Source organism: Coffea arabica, chromosome 4c (assembly GCF_036785885.1).
Source record: "Coffea arabica cultivar ET-39 chromosome 4c, Coffea Arabica ET-39 HiFi, whole genome shotgun sequence".
NCBI lineage: Eukaryota > Viridiplantae > Streptophyta > Magnoliopsida > Gentianales > Rubiaceae > Coffea > Coffea arabica.
Window position 1 is genome coordinate 46,933,007 of NC_092316.1, and position 14,620 is coordinate 46,947,626.

At 32.3% G+C, this 14,620-nt stretch overlaps 1 long non-coding RNA gene and 1 other non-coding gene across 2 annotated transcripts; both read right to left on the reverse strand.

The window, feature by feature from the left end:
* LOC113740485 (U1 spliceosomal RNA) lies at positions 1-161 on the reverse strand. The gene has a single exon (XR_003460481.2). It is a non-coding gene; the product is annotated as a U1 spliceosomal RNA (small nuclear RNA).
* A 7,044-nt stretch (positions 162-7,205) lies between these two features.
* LOC140005367 (uncharacterized) lies at positions 7,206-8,403 on the reverse strand. Its single transcript, XR_011813198.1, has 2 exons — positions 7,862-8,403; positions 7,206-7,635 (listed from the first exon to the last, which is right to left on the reverse strand). It is a non-coding gene; the product is annotated as an uncharacterized lncRNA (long non-coding RNA).
* Between the last annotated feature and the right edge of the window lie 6,217 nt (positions 8,404-14,620).

Below are 14,620 nucleotides of genomic sequence, written 5' to 3' on the forward strand. Positions count from 1 at the left end.
TGTGATATAAACCCTTTTTTTTTTCCCACAGCCACAAATTATGATTTTGGCTCTCCCACTTGGGGAGACCATAGGCAGGCACCCCTCCCAAGCGCAATGGAGGTCACCAACCTAAGCCATGAGCCTTCTTGATCGTCCATCAACCCCGTCCAGGTAAGTGATATAAACCCTTCTCGTGGTCTTGGTCAAAACGTATTTTAAGGTGTTCGAAGGATGAAAGCAACAGCATAAACCCCGAATCGGTTTTCCTTTTGGGATCATTTCAGAACTTTTCTAAAGTTTTTGAGGATTCTACAATATGATTAAGCACCTCTGGAATTTTTAAATTTTCATTTGACTTCCCAATTTTAATTCTTTTAATGTATTTAGCACATTTTAAACCACACTTTTTTTTTTTTTTTGTATAAATCACAGATATTCACATCCGTTTTACGGTTTGCGACTAATTATATTCGAACAAAGTCAAGCCCTTTATGGGGGAGAAACTCTTCCAACATTGTTCTTTTCATTCCTATGGATTTTGTACCCTAGATTTCATGATTAAGGTATGCAAACTCTCCTAACATTTTAGATCTCATTGATCTCTTGAATGTTAAACTTATTAATATGTATTTAAAGAGGGAGAAGATAATTTCATAGCACAAATTGACCTTTCGTTGTCCCACTGGTTATTTTAGTATGAAATTTTATGTTAGCAAAAGATTAGAGACTAAGGAAAATAGTCAGTGGTTGAAAGTTTAATGCCAAAAAAAAAAGTAGCAGCAACCATATGCATTTTATTGTCCATGCAACGACTACTATTGTCGGAATTGAATTGAAAGGAAGTCGGTGGTGGAAACAATTGAAACTTTTTCGGAAGTGCCAAAAGCAATAAAAAAAAAAGGAAAAATTTTTGAAAAGTACAAGTATTTCCTCTTGAAGCTTTGAAGGGAAGTCATGCAATTGGCTAACATCTTTTAGCGTAAAGAAACGAAATTGTGGCTTTAATCTAAAAGCCATAATCAAATTTTTATAGTTATTGAGAAACTTGAGACATGCTGAGCCTTTTGTTTTGGAATATGCATATTCTTCCAGTGTTATAAAAGCAATGAAGTGACGAGATAAGCGTCTAAAGATATGCAGTTGGTACATGGATGCTAGAAAACTGTGCCTTTTTACACACTGGCTCCTAAATGGTGCCAAATTTCTAATGGGATCTTCCTTAATAATGAGGCAAAACTTTATGACGAAAAAGAAGAAAAAGAAAAAGAAACGTGGCAGATTTTTGGCTGAGAAAATATACAATAAGCCTAAAGTGCTAAAGGTTGACCTGTAGGAAGGCCTTTTCTATTTTGATTTTTGTGCCATTACGAGTAGAAATCATCATCCACGATGGTTTACACTTTTTTAAGGTAATGTACATGTTACGTCAGCATTCCACTTTCTCCTATTTTATTATACTCTCATTCATAATGGATTACATTTTACAAAGTGTAATAGCATGGATCCATAATTAAATTAAATATTTATTTTAATAATGCATAACTCATATTGCATAAATAAATAAAGTAATTTTTTAAAAATAATTTTGTTATTTTTAAAAAATAAATTATTAACTTTCATTGAATTTTTTACCTTTTCGAATCCATGGCCGTATTTCATAATTGGGTTTCGAATCCATGGCCGGATTTCACACCTGGCCCACCCATTACACGCATCATTCTGATGATGAGTGTAATGAGCATTACACGGCCACAATGGGTGTCTGTGTAATGGACCTATGTCATGGCAGGTATTACACGCATCATTACACTCCATTGTGGATCATAAAAACTAGATGGAATGAATTTATTATAAAATTCAAACATTACCAACCGCCTCCTGAATTGTGTAAACTTTTGCTTATTAACCATATATTATAAGAGTAAAGATCCCTTCCATCTCACCTTGGTCGCCCGCCCATGTGGAAAAAGGGGATTGGCCTCCTGGTGATGTGGCAAATGGAGATTGGTAGAAGGAGATAGACATGACCGCTATTTTAGAATCGAATTCTAAAAGATAGAACCTGAACCAACTCTTATAAGGATGGTTACAATTACAATTGTTAAACCTCTTATTCCAGTCCGATTTCGATTTCGATTTCGATTTTATTTCAATTAGGTTTGATTTTTTTGGATTACGATTCTAGTTCTTTTAATTATGCTTAAACATTTGGTGTCATAAGATTGATTTTGAGAAGATATGACAGTAAATGTAGAAAAAAATAAGAACTTTGTTGCATTATCATGTGCAAGGAAAAAGAAAAAATGATATAAAATTTATGAAAAAAATATCTTATTTCCATGCGAGATTTATTCTGATATCATTTGTAACGTCCTGTGCCTGTTAGATTGGCCCACTAATCTTTTGAGCTAAAACCACTTGTTCAAAATGGTTAATCCAAAGTTATTAGTAACCTGACCGACTAGATGTTATAAAGGAATGCTTATATTTTTTTGGTCGCTGTAGGACATTACATAGGGAGCGAGTGGAGTCTTATTCAAACTAATACTAAATTATACATAAGTCTATACAATAAGTTAATTAAACTAATACCCAACAACGTATCATATAATAGCAAAATATTTTGGCGAATATATATTAAGAAAATCCAACTAGCTAAAAGTTGAGTATTGAGAAAACAGGAAGATTGGAGTAATTTGGAAAGAAAAATATGCACATGAATTTATCAAAATTAAAAGTACAATAATTCACTGAGTGGGACAAAAATATACATTTTTTAAGTTCGGGATGGTAAAGTGATACAAAAATATACTAATCGACCTTTATTATATATATCTAATTATATGGCTCCTAGCAAAACTTGCTATATATCTGTAAAATGATTGCCATATAAAGTAACCAATACCTTCTCTATATAGACCTTCAATGCCTACTACAATCATTCCCACATGAGTAACATGACACTATCCATATTTCTAAATTATTATTTGCCTGTCACATCTAATTTAACCATTTGATACTCATGGGTACAAGAAACGAATCTATCACTATAATGTTGATAAAATGTGAATTTACTCAAAATATTGTTTTTGATATGCCTAAAATATTTAATTAGTTCTATTTTGTTATGCCTAAAATTTTCTAATTAGTTTTCTACATTTATTAATTGTCTACCCTGACTACTTCATTTTTATTTTCTCTGCTACTCATTATCCTAGTTATCAGGTTTATACTAAATTTACTTTGAGAAAACTAAGTCTAGAATGTTTCATAATTATAATATTGATTAGTAATTAGTCTTTTGAATTTCTAGTTATCTTCTTTGTCCTTATCTCCTAAGCTAATATTATTCTTAAATTGGTTTATTAAACTATTTATAACTTCTTCAACTTTAGTTTTTTTGTCTTAACTTTTTTTTAATATATTTTTGTTTCTAGATTATTTAATTTTTCACAAATTTTTAATACTAATAAAATTTATATGTTGGATTATCTAGTTTGTATTTGATCTCTCTTGCTTATTCCTTGATACTTATTAAGTGCTTTCGGATCTTCGTGATATTTTTTTTGCTTCTTTTTGTGCTTCTACGTATTCTAGGTTATTCATTCACCATATGTAATCTTTTAATTTTTCTAATTTCATTCCAAATTTTCTAATTTCTAAACTTGCCCATAAACCTGACTAATTTGTTTATCTACATGTTGTAAGGAATTTCTTATTTCAATTTCTAATGTTTTAGGTGCCTTGGGTTCTTGTTTAAACAATATGTATTACAAGATTCAAAACTTTCTTCCAGATTATTTGTTAGGTTATTGTCACTTTACTCCCTTAAATTATATCACTATTATTAGTTTACTTTCTAACGTTATCTTTTAGTCACTTCACTCTCATAAGTAATTCAATTCAATATGTTAAGAGATTTTGGATAAAAATATCCTTTTATTCTATAGCATTACTACATTGTTATTATCACTTTATCCCTATAAATTATAGTGATACGATTGATTTAATCCCAAACATTATTTTCTAGGCATTTTATCTCATCATTAATCTAACTAGTATGGTTAAAATTTTTTATATGTATTTACCCTTTATACATATAATTAAAAATAAAAAGTTGGCATGGTTATTCTTCTTTTTTTTCACTTTAAGAGATCCAAAAACATAAAAATAAAAGAATTTTCTCAAATTTCTTTTTTCATATTTATTAATACTAGGAAAAGAAAAAGGGATAGGAAAGAATGAGATAGAAAATTAGATTTTGCAAAGAAAAAAATAAAGAAGAGTCTAATATTATCGTATTAGTTTAAGGTTGTCAAAATTAGGATTGAAATTGAATGGTAAACAGAAAAATAAAATAATTTTAAAATAATAAAAATATTTAATTCTTTCTTATTTTTTTTAAAAAAGAATTGAGCTCGCTCCCCCACTCGCCTCCTCCTTCCTATCTTTCTATTTTTTTCAATATTAATAAGATTGTCAAGAAGAAAGAGATTAATACTTTGACTTTTTTTTCTTGATACTAAAAAGAAGAAAAGTCATTCTAAATTTTTTATTATTTTTATTATATAAAGAGGAGGGTACTTTCTTCTAAAGTTTCTTAACTTGTTAAGTTAATTTAACGGCGGGATAAATTGCCTAAAAAACAACTATAAGAGATAAATTGATAATGAAACTATAGTTCATGGGGGTAAAGTGATAACAATTTTAAAGACTAAACATGTCTTTTCACTTTAATTAACAAATTCCGCTAAGTTTGACCATTAGTTTTGGGGGTACAATGACTAAAATGTAACATTAAGGGGAAAATTGATAGTTACATTGAATATTAAGAAGGTAAAGTGATAATAACCTTTATTTGTTTTACTCTTTTATGTAAGAGTAAATAACCAAAATGGTCACTAAATTATTCAAAATAGCACGTTTTGGTCATCAAAAAATTTTTTTTTGTGGCAAAAAAAGTCACTCAACTTCCTAAAACAGACTATTAGAATCATTTTAACTAATTTAACCTGTAAATCAACTATAAAAAAAAGCAAACTTGACCTATTATTGTAGGTTCTCAGGATAGAAACATCCTATTTTAATTGACACAATTTTTCTTGAAAGAAAAACCAAATTTTAGGGGTTAATCCATATTTTAGCCAAACTTTATAGGAGGTAAATGGAATTAATAAAAATCACCAACAACGTCACTCTCGCTCTTCCTCCTCCTCCTCCAGCAGCACCACAGCACTCTCTCTCCTCCCCTCCCCTCCTCTCTCCCGCTTCCCCTCCCCTTCATTCCTTCCCCTACGACTAGATCTAAGTTTCAAAATATCCCAAACCGGGTTATGAAGAAATCATAAGCTAGGCAGAGAGGAGGAGCAAAAATCCATCTCCTGGCTGCTTCATTCTATGAAGCTAAAATTATGTAAAGCAAAAACAGAAAAAAAAAAAAAGAAGCTCAGATCTGACCAAAAGAATAGGCAAAGAGGGAGGAACCCATTGAAAATAATTTCAAATTGTTTGGAATACATATTATTTACACTTTATTTATACACACTGACTTGTTTATATCATCAACACAATTTTCAATCACCTTTTATCTCACATATATCACATTAAGAAAGTGTTACAATATTTTTTCAAAAAATTATCCCAAACAATCTCCTATCCAAACACACTAATTGCCATCAGGAGCCAAATCACGGACCCGTAACCGTCATGTGCAAATTACAGCTCAAATAGAAAGTATCATCACAGCCTAATATCAAAGTAGAAGACAAAGAAGAAGACGATGACAATGACAGTGATGATCTTGATGCACAAAGAGTGAAATAATAATGGGTTTGTTTGGATTGCTGTTTATTTGCCAAAATATATTTGTTTGCATCATCGTTACAATTTCAACACACCTTTTTATCTTTCCAATTAACTTTTTATCTCACATACATCACATCACAAAAAGTGCTACAGTAAAAATATCTCTAATAATTCACAATCCAAACAAACCCATTAATGATAATGACGAAGATTGCTTTCTTTCGTATTTTACTTTCCAAAGGCTGTTCAAGTGAAAGGAATGAGGAGGAAGGGTTGCGTGAGGAAAAGGGCATTTTTATCCCTAAAAACTTGCAATTCCAGTTAAGGGAAAATCGCCAATTTAGTCCTCAAATTATTTTACTAAAGTCGATTTGGTCCCTCAACATTTTATCGCACGAATTAAGTCCTTTAACTAAAATTCTTATGCCAATTGAGGACCTATATGACGTCGCCACCCAAAACACATGTATCTGTACAGAAACCAACGGCAAGGCAGGGGTTTTTTGGAAGTAAAAAAATACGATTTCTGCATCCTCCTCTTCGTCTTCTTCATCGGCAATCGTTTCTTCTTTTACGGGTGTTTTTGGGATTTCACCGGTTAAGCCGGCTTCCATCATCCCCTTCTTAAAGGGTCTAAGTGGTTGCCCTTTCTTACAGGGATCTAAGTGGTCCCCCTTCTTACATCTTTGCCGCATTTAATCGTTACTAGAAATTTTGGAGCAACTGGATACCCAAGCTCAATTTCCAATTCCAGTTCTGATTTGAATGTTTTGTTTTTGTTCTTGCCTATTTCCAGTTCCTGTTTTTGAAGGTTAACCCTTGAGCAAGCTGGCACTGTCGGAGGTCTTAAGGCCAAGATATCCCCTGAAGGTTAATCCCGTGGACTAGTCATATGGACTTTTCTTCTGGGGAGTATTATTTTATTTTGCATATACGGTTGGCACAATATTTATTTTGTAATTTTGAGACTTATGCGGTCATGTGTGTGTATAATTAGTTCACATATATTTCACAACTAGCATAAATTGTATACTGTAAATCTTCTTAATGAAAGTGTGAGGAACGCTTAGCAAGTCAACCAGAACAACTCTGCGCTTTGAGCTCTATTTTGCTTGCAGCTGACTTTTCGCTTGACTAATCGATCAAAGACTCTGCCTTTAGTTTCTTATACTTGTCATTTTACATTCACACGCTCTACCTTTGGTTTCTTATGCTCATCATTTTTGTCGTTCATAAATCAAGAGGTCTTTGATTGTGAATCTAAGCAGCAGATAAAAACGGAAACCCACTTCAGGGTAAGTCCTTACCTGTGGAAAATTATGCAATCACCACCATGCACTGAGCACATGGATGTATGTAGTTTCTGATTGCCAGAAAGGAAGCCTTGGATTCATATGTATACTAGAGATGTTCTTCGATAAGATAAAACTGCACATTTTCCACTTTCCACTTAGATAATGTGATATCAGCTACACCCAATACCAAATCTACAACCCAACAAGCATAACACAAAAAGAAAAACATTTAGGATTCTTCATCAATGAGAATCTCCGAATCCACCACGGTATGCAAATTGCAGCAAAAGACCCTAACGTATGTATATGTACAGGTTTCTGGGCAAGGAACTTCACTGGTAGACCCGAAGGACACATGCTACCGAGCTTGGTTGTCAACATCTTCTGAGATGTTGAATGAGAACTGAGGCAGAGATGCTATCCTTGGAAGATTTAGCAGCAAGTCCCCAACAGAGTCCTTTCTAGACATAGGAGGAGGCTGCTTGCACCCTAAGATATCTTCCATTTTCCCCTCAGCTACGGCAGACTTTTCATCGATCTTGCTTCCACTGGCCTGTAAAGTAAAGCTTGAATCATCTATTCTCTTATCCATCACCAACACATCAGAAATGCTCTCACTTACAGGACTAGTCATTGGTCTTAAGGCCAAGAAAAGTCATCACATAAATAATCCAGTGGACTTCAATTCAGACATAAATAAAGCAACCCAACATATTAAAAAAAATATGCCCTGAAAACTGAATTAGGGAAATAAGTAGCAAAAGTCATCCAAAATATACCTTCTCAGCAAGAATGCGGTCACCTACATCAAGAGTGGGGTACATAGAAGTCGAGGGAATTGATCTTGGCTCAGCTAAAGATGATCTGAACAGAATGCTAACGCTCAAAGCAGTAAAAGTAGCCTTAGCATTATCGGAACAGACATTTAACAGTTTCGACTTTCGACAACCAACTGCTTCTAGAAAGCTTTAAATCCTCGGACATAGCCTCTGATGAAGCAGCCGCCACTGCAGCAACAGTACTCTTCTCCACAACAGGCCCTTGCTTCCCGGTATTACTAGACTTATCCGCCGTAGCAGCAGTTTCCCCTTTATCTACCAAACTCCCCGCCTTCCCAATACTGGGTTGGCTACTGGGCAACCACTTAGACCCCTGTAAAAAGGGGATGATGGAAGCCGGCTTAACCGGTGAAATCCCCAAAACATCCGAAAAAGAAGAAACGATCGACGATGAAGAAGACGAAGAGAAGGATGTAGAAATCATATTTTTTTACTTCCAAAAAAGCCCCCTGCCTCGCCGTTGGTTTTTGTACAGATACATGTGTTTTGGGTGGCAACGCCGTATAAGTCCTCAATTGGCATAAGAATTTTAGTTAAGGAACTTAATTCGTGCGATAAAATGTTGAGGGACCAAATTGACTTTAGTAAAATAGTTTGAGGACTAAATTGGCGATTTTCCCTTTCGGTTAATTTAGCAGAAAGTGATCTTAAAGGCTTGTTTTTTTCAGTTCAGTGATCTTTTTGGCCAAAAAAAAAGTTGCGTGACCAAACTGTGCCATTTTGAATAATTTAGTGACAATTTTAGCCATTTACTCTTTAGGTAATCTAATCTCTCCGGTATTCGTTTTATTGACTAGCTGTTCTTCATGTTTAGTTTTTTTATCTAATTCTTCTTTCAAATTATCTGATAGATTTATAAGTAGATCCACTAGTGTATTATGTTGTTTATCTTCACTGTGAATAATATGTCTCTGTTTTCCTTCTATATTACAATTTAACTAGAAATTATCAGTTATCAATTTTCTTTTATTATACTCACTAATTTCCAATATTAAATATTCTCTCTTTTTCAAAAGTTAACAGAGTTTATTTGTTGTCTAACTAATCTTATTTTGTCTTTTATTTCCTTCTTCCTAATAAGTCTATGATAGTATCAAGAGTTGCTAACGTTATTAAAATATTTATATTTTCTAATTGTGATTCTAAGTTTCAAATTTTCGTCTTTTAATTATTCTATTATTGTCATAAAAGATAATCTTCTAGCCCTAATATAGGAAATGAGACCTTCCTAGTAAATTTTTACCTATTGAAATACCAGAAGTGTCTCTAATAAGTGTCCAGAACTTTTATTCTAATCAATGGCTATGTTCTAATTTATGTCTAGGATTATTTAGATAATTTACTATTCTATTTTGTCTTTAGTTAATAACTAAAAAGAGGTAGTCAGGACCATTATATAGTAAAATAAAAACGGGAGGTCAGAAATATTTTAATAAACAAGATATAGAATTAGTTAAAAGGATAAAAGAAATATGTAAATATATACCAAAATTAAATGTTGTTTAGAAAATGATTATATAGTAATAGAAACAAATACTAGTGAATTAGGTTAGGGAACCAAATTATTAGCCAAACCCAATATATATAGCAGTAAAGATGAAGAAAAAATTATAGATATCCATCTGAAATATACAAGGAATCTGGATTAGCTAGCCTAGAATATGAAATTCTAAAGGCAATAAATGCTCTAAAGACCCTCCGCTGTGTAGAGGGTTTGCCCTTAAAAAAAAAAAAAAAATCTGCTAAACCATTATTGTCTCTCACTTTGATATGTTCAAATTTACCTGGTACCCATTTCAAGTTATTGTATTTACGAAATTTCGCCATCTTCTGCTACTTAAGTTTTCCTCATTAGTTTTATTATAGAATTTTTCTGTAGTTTCACATTCAGTTTTACTATTAAATGGATTGTTTAAAAATAGTCATGAGGAAAACAGGGTGGTTAACTGTTTGCCTAATTTTGTGTGTGATAATAAGTGTTTCAATATTTTTTTTTTTTTACATTTTCACGAACTTCCTAGACTAGCTAAAGGAGAGCTTAGGATAGATAGGTTTGGATTACCATCCTTTAGGAATTGTAATTAACTTTAATTTTGTTTTAACTTCCCATGTACTTTTTGAGGTAAGATTTATGGTCCCCTCAGTTTATTAATACTAATAAAATTTAGGGATATAACAACGCTGTATGGAAATGAAGTGATGAGTCAAAGACAAAAGCTCCTCATCTTCAAAAGCAATTGGCCATGGAAAGATTGCCTTCTTGTTCAATATCTAAACCAAAATCACTGAATCTAACTCAATACGAAAAGAATCAATGTCATGCTGCAAACACAAATGAAACCCACATAATAGAGCCTTAGCTTCTGCCTGCACAGTTGAACAATGTCCAAAAAATGCAGAAAAACCAATAACCAAATCTCCATTGATACCTTGGATAACACCGCCTCCACCACCATCTCCTAGTAGCCTGTTGCATTACAAGATGACTATTAGAAGAGTTACTGTGGATAAAAATTCCCTGATATAAAATTTATACAGAGAACTCAGCTGAAAAAATTAGTGGAATTCCATAGGAAAGGAATTTTTCAGAAGATACAAAAACCAAGATGAAGACAGCCAGGAGGAAAATGATCTAGCAAATGTCGTGAATGATGAAGAACTCCTTATTTAGGATAATATGATAGAGCAATAATAAAATTGTCAGCCAAGTTGACTAGAAAAAAAAAACTGAACAATCAACTTGCCAATTAATTCATCCTGTCTTTAGAAAATGTCATCATCTGGTATTGGATGGCTTTAGAAGATACAAAGCTTATCAGATAATTGAAGAAAAAAGCAATTGTTGATTCAACCAACACTAACTACCATCCAACAATTCAAGTATATAAGAAGAGAGTTTGAAGAGAATCGACAAATCCTGAAGGAGAAAGAAAGTTTTGCTTTGCAAGAAAAAAATTTAGCAACTAAAAATTCTAACTCCAGCAGGCCAATCTCAAATGCTTCCTAAATTGTTATTGTAAAAACTTTTTCTTATTTTTTTAGTAGTATTATTATTGAACGTTTGTTGGTAGAACTTTCTTCTCAACATCCTACAAATTTCCAGTCTAAGTTGTGTCGGCATCTTCTGTGATTGTAAATAAGTTCACACTTGTTATCTACGAATCTTTTCAGATTAAATATTCTAGTTGTTTGATATTTTATTTCAACCTGAAATTTTATGATATCTATTTCTTCAAAAAAAGACCATCTAATAACAAAAACCTATCCATGGATTCTTCTATTAACATGTCTATCTCATTTCATATGTTAAAAATATAGATTAGTTTTCAAATACCACTCTAAATCTATTCTATGTCCAAAAGTTCCTATTCACGTATCAAGCTAGTTAGGGGAAGAAGGATTTTTTTAATCTTAACATGCCTAAAAAAATTGAAAAATAATTTGAATATAAGAAAGGATAAACTTATATTAGTGATTGAGAAAATCCTTGCTTGAATAGGAATAGCCATACTTTTTATTAGATCAAAACTTTAAAAAGAATTGAAGACTCACGAAATAAATAAATCAGCCAAGGTTGTAGGAGAGGAACTTTTTCATATTCTACGACATTTCTCAAAATATGAGAAAAAGTAAGTGGGTGTTCACCCAATAGCTTCAATAAGATAAAAGTATTTTAAAGAAGTGGTAGAAGTCTGCCGCAGAACTTAAACTGCCTGATAAAATGTATTTGTCTAATCAAAACAAAACACTTTCACAAATCTCTTCAACATTATATGGTCTGTTTAATTAGATGTAAAATATTTTCTGTTGAAATTATTTTCTAGGAAAAGATTTGTATTTACATAATTTGCAGGTGTTTGGTTGCAATTTGAAACTTTGCTCCTATCTTTAAAATGTCAATGGCCAGTCGCCACCACCATTGTTCTCTGCCCATTGCTACTGTACTTCACCACCAACTAACAAGTCCTAACCTATGAAATCCATCCATGAAATAACATTTTTTGATGTATTAGTAATATTTATAGACTCTAAATCCAATTTTTATAATTAGATAGTATAAACTTCCAAGGATAAAGATCAAGGGCAATTGATGAAAAAGATTGGGGTTTCAAAGAAAATAGAAAAAAAAGAATCTACATGGAGAAGGAAAATCAAGTTGTTAGAAAGGAGAAAATTCCATTTGCACCGGAAAGTTTGTCGGTAATGCAATCATTGATAACTTTGTTCGCTAGTGAAGATTCAGGCATTCAGCAAATTATCTGACAAGCTTTTGGGGCCTTTCGTGTCCTTTGGATTGAATATTCTTCTATCAATAAATGACAGGAGTTTCGACATTGCCAATGGACGCGTTCTTTTGGAAAACAACTTTAATTTCTCATTTAAAGAAGTTGTTTTACATCGAAATGAAGAAAATAATTTCTTGCATAAAATATTTTCATCAGTTCTAAGGCAATCAAACACAAAAAATTGTGGAAAACATTTTTCTGAAAAATATTTTCATTCCAAACGAACACACCCTACATAGATTTCACTTTAACTCATTTTGAACTTGCCACTCGGATCGTTTACATCACTAGATGAGGTATACTGTTCCGAGACGCGTTTACATGTCATCTATCTGTAAAGCTCAAAGACTTAGTTCACAAATTTGTTGTGGTTCAACTACCAAGGATTTGGGACTTGTGTTGCAATTATTCAAATTTTAGTCGCACCGCTAGTTAAAATGACGTTGAGACGACCTGTTAGATTTATTGTAATCTATCTAATGCACTAGTGACATTTTTTTTTTTTGGAAATGATAGATGATTATATTGATAAAAAGCTTACAATATTTGAGCAACAGCTCAAAAAATTATTTAACGTGTATCTCGACACTTAAGGAGTAACAAAAGTTCTCTCCTCATCTCTAAAAATACCTAATGCATATAGGCTAAAACTATTACAATGATCTATATTATCGAATTTTCTTATACAAAAGGAGTACAATTGAAACAAGTTAGCTAAAGCCTTGATGTCCTTTACTAGTGACATAAACTAGACCTGGAATGTAGGAACATTTCCCCTCCTAAACTTTTATTTATCAAGGGGAAAAAAAAGACTTGGCTAGTTCCCTTTTTTTTATATAGAAAAGATCATTTCATTCAAACAAATCTGCACTAATGGTAAAAAATACACCAAACAAACATTACACAGATACATATAGATCTAAAATCAATAGATATAAAAGATCTAATAAAACAATACAAATAAAGATAAAATTGATGCTCCTATATATCTTCCATCCGAAAGAATCACTGTAACCCAATATATCAGTGTATATCTGCTGACAATCAAATATGTTTAAAACCTATTCAAGTCCAAAGAGAACTTTAATTAGATCTGACAATAATATCAACTTCGGTTCCGTCTTCTCAATTAAATGATGAGTTATTGAAAAATCAATGATTCTCATTCTAGTTCAACCAGCCTGATAAGTGATTGTTCCATTATGTTTATAGTTTATTTACCAAGGGGAGAGGGGTGAAGGACTTGGCTCGTTCCTTTAAAAATTGACTTTGGTTCTGTCTTCTCGATTAAATGATAAGTTATTGAAAAATCAATAATCCTCATCCCTGCTTAACCAGCCTGTGGTTATTCCATTATGATGACAGCTTGAACCTTAGATACCGAACTGGTTTAACAATTATGGCTACAAATTTATTGAACAAATGAAGCATCTGTTTGGACCCTATTAAACTTGGAGCTTGAACCAAAAATCGCAAACCTGGGCGGTTCTGGTCAAAGTTTTCGAATACAAGTAAACTAGATTTACAACAAAATGACTTGTTTATTGCTCCAGTGAAGGATCTTGTATAAAAAGAATCTATGTAAGCATGATTATACAACCAATTATATACGCCATTTAGAATTTTGTTACCAAAAAAATAAGTTTTAAATCTATTGAATTTCTTTCTGCTTTTGACCCCAAAACGAAATTCGTGGACGTGAAACCTTATTAAGGTTTTTCTGGTCATTTCACGGCTTGCAAGTACACATTAGTGTGGTCAACAAAAATATTCAAACCCAAAAACTCGCCCAACCCATCCACTAATTTAAGAGGTTGAGTTAGATTAGTTGGGTGTTGGGCGACAATAACCCAAATGAGTTTTGGGTAGTTTGGGTTTTAAGTTGGATACCCAATAATTCAAGTGCTAGCACCCTCCAGTTTAAGATAATCAAATCACTTTTCTTGTATTTCACCTCATGTAAAATAACATTAGCCTCATATATGAAAATTATGAAAAGTTCCAACTGATCATTTATCAAATCCACTAGAATTCCAATGACAGCATGGAGAATAAAATTCTACATAAATGAGTACTTGTTTATACTTTTCTCCTTACCCTTTAGTAAAGATTAATGATTATGAGAATCTCAAACTTATAAAAGCGTTCAGCGAATAGACGAGGACATATCTAGGATTTTTCAATTGCAAATAAAACATAAGGTGCAAACATAATTGCAAAAATATTTAAATCTATTAAATGAAAGAAAACTACTTTTCTCCTTGTATGTTGATTAATTTTACAAAACACGCATAACTAGCTATCGACAAAGGATAAAAATATATAATCAAATTCATTTTCTTTTCAAAACTTTAATCTTTACTCGTTTTTAATATCATATCCATGTTCAGTTTTGAATCAATACTACGCCAGA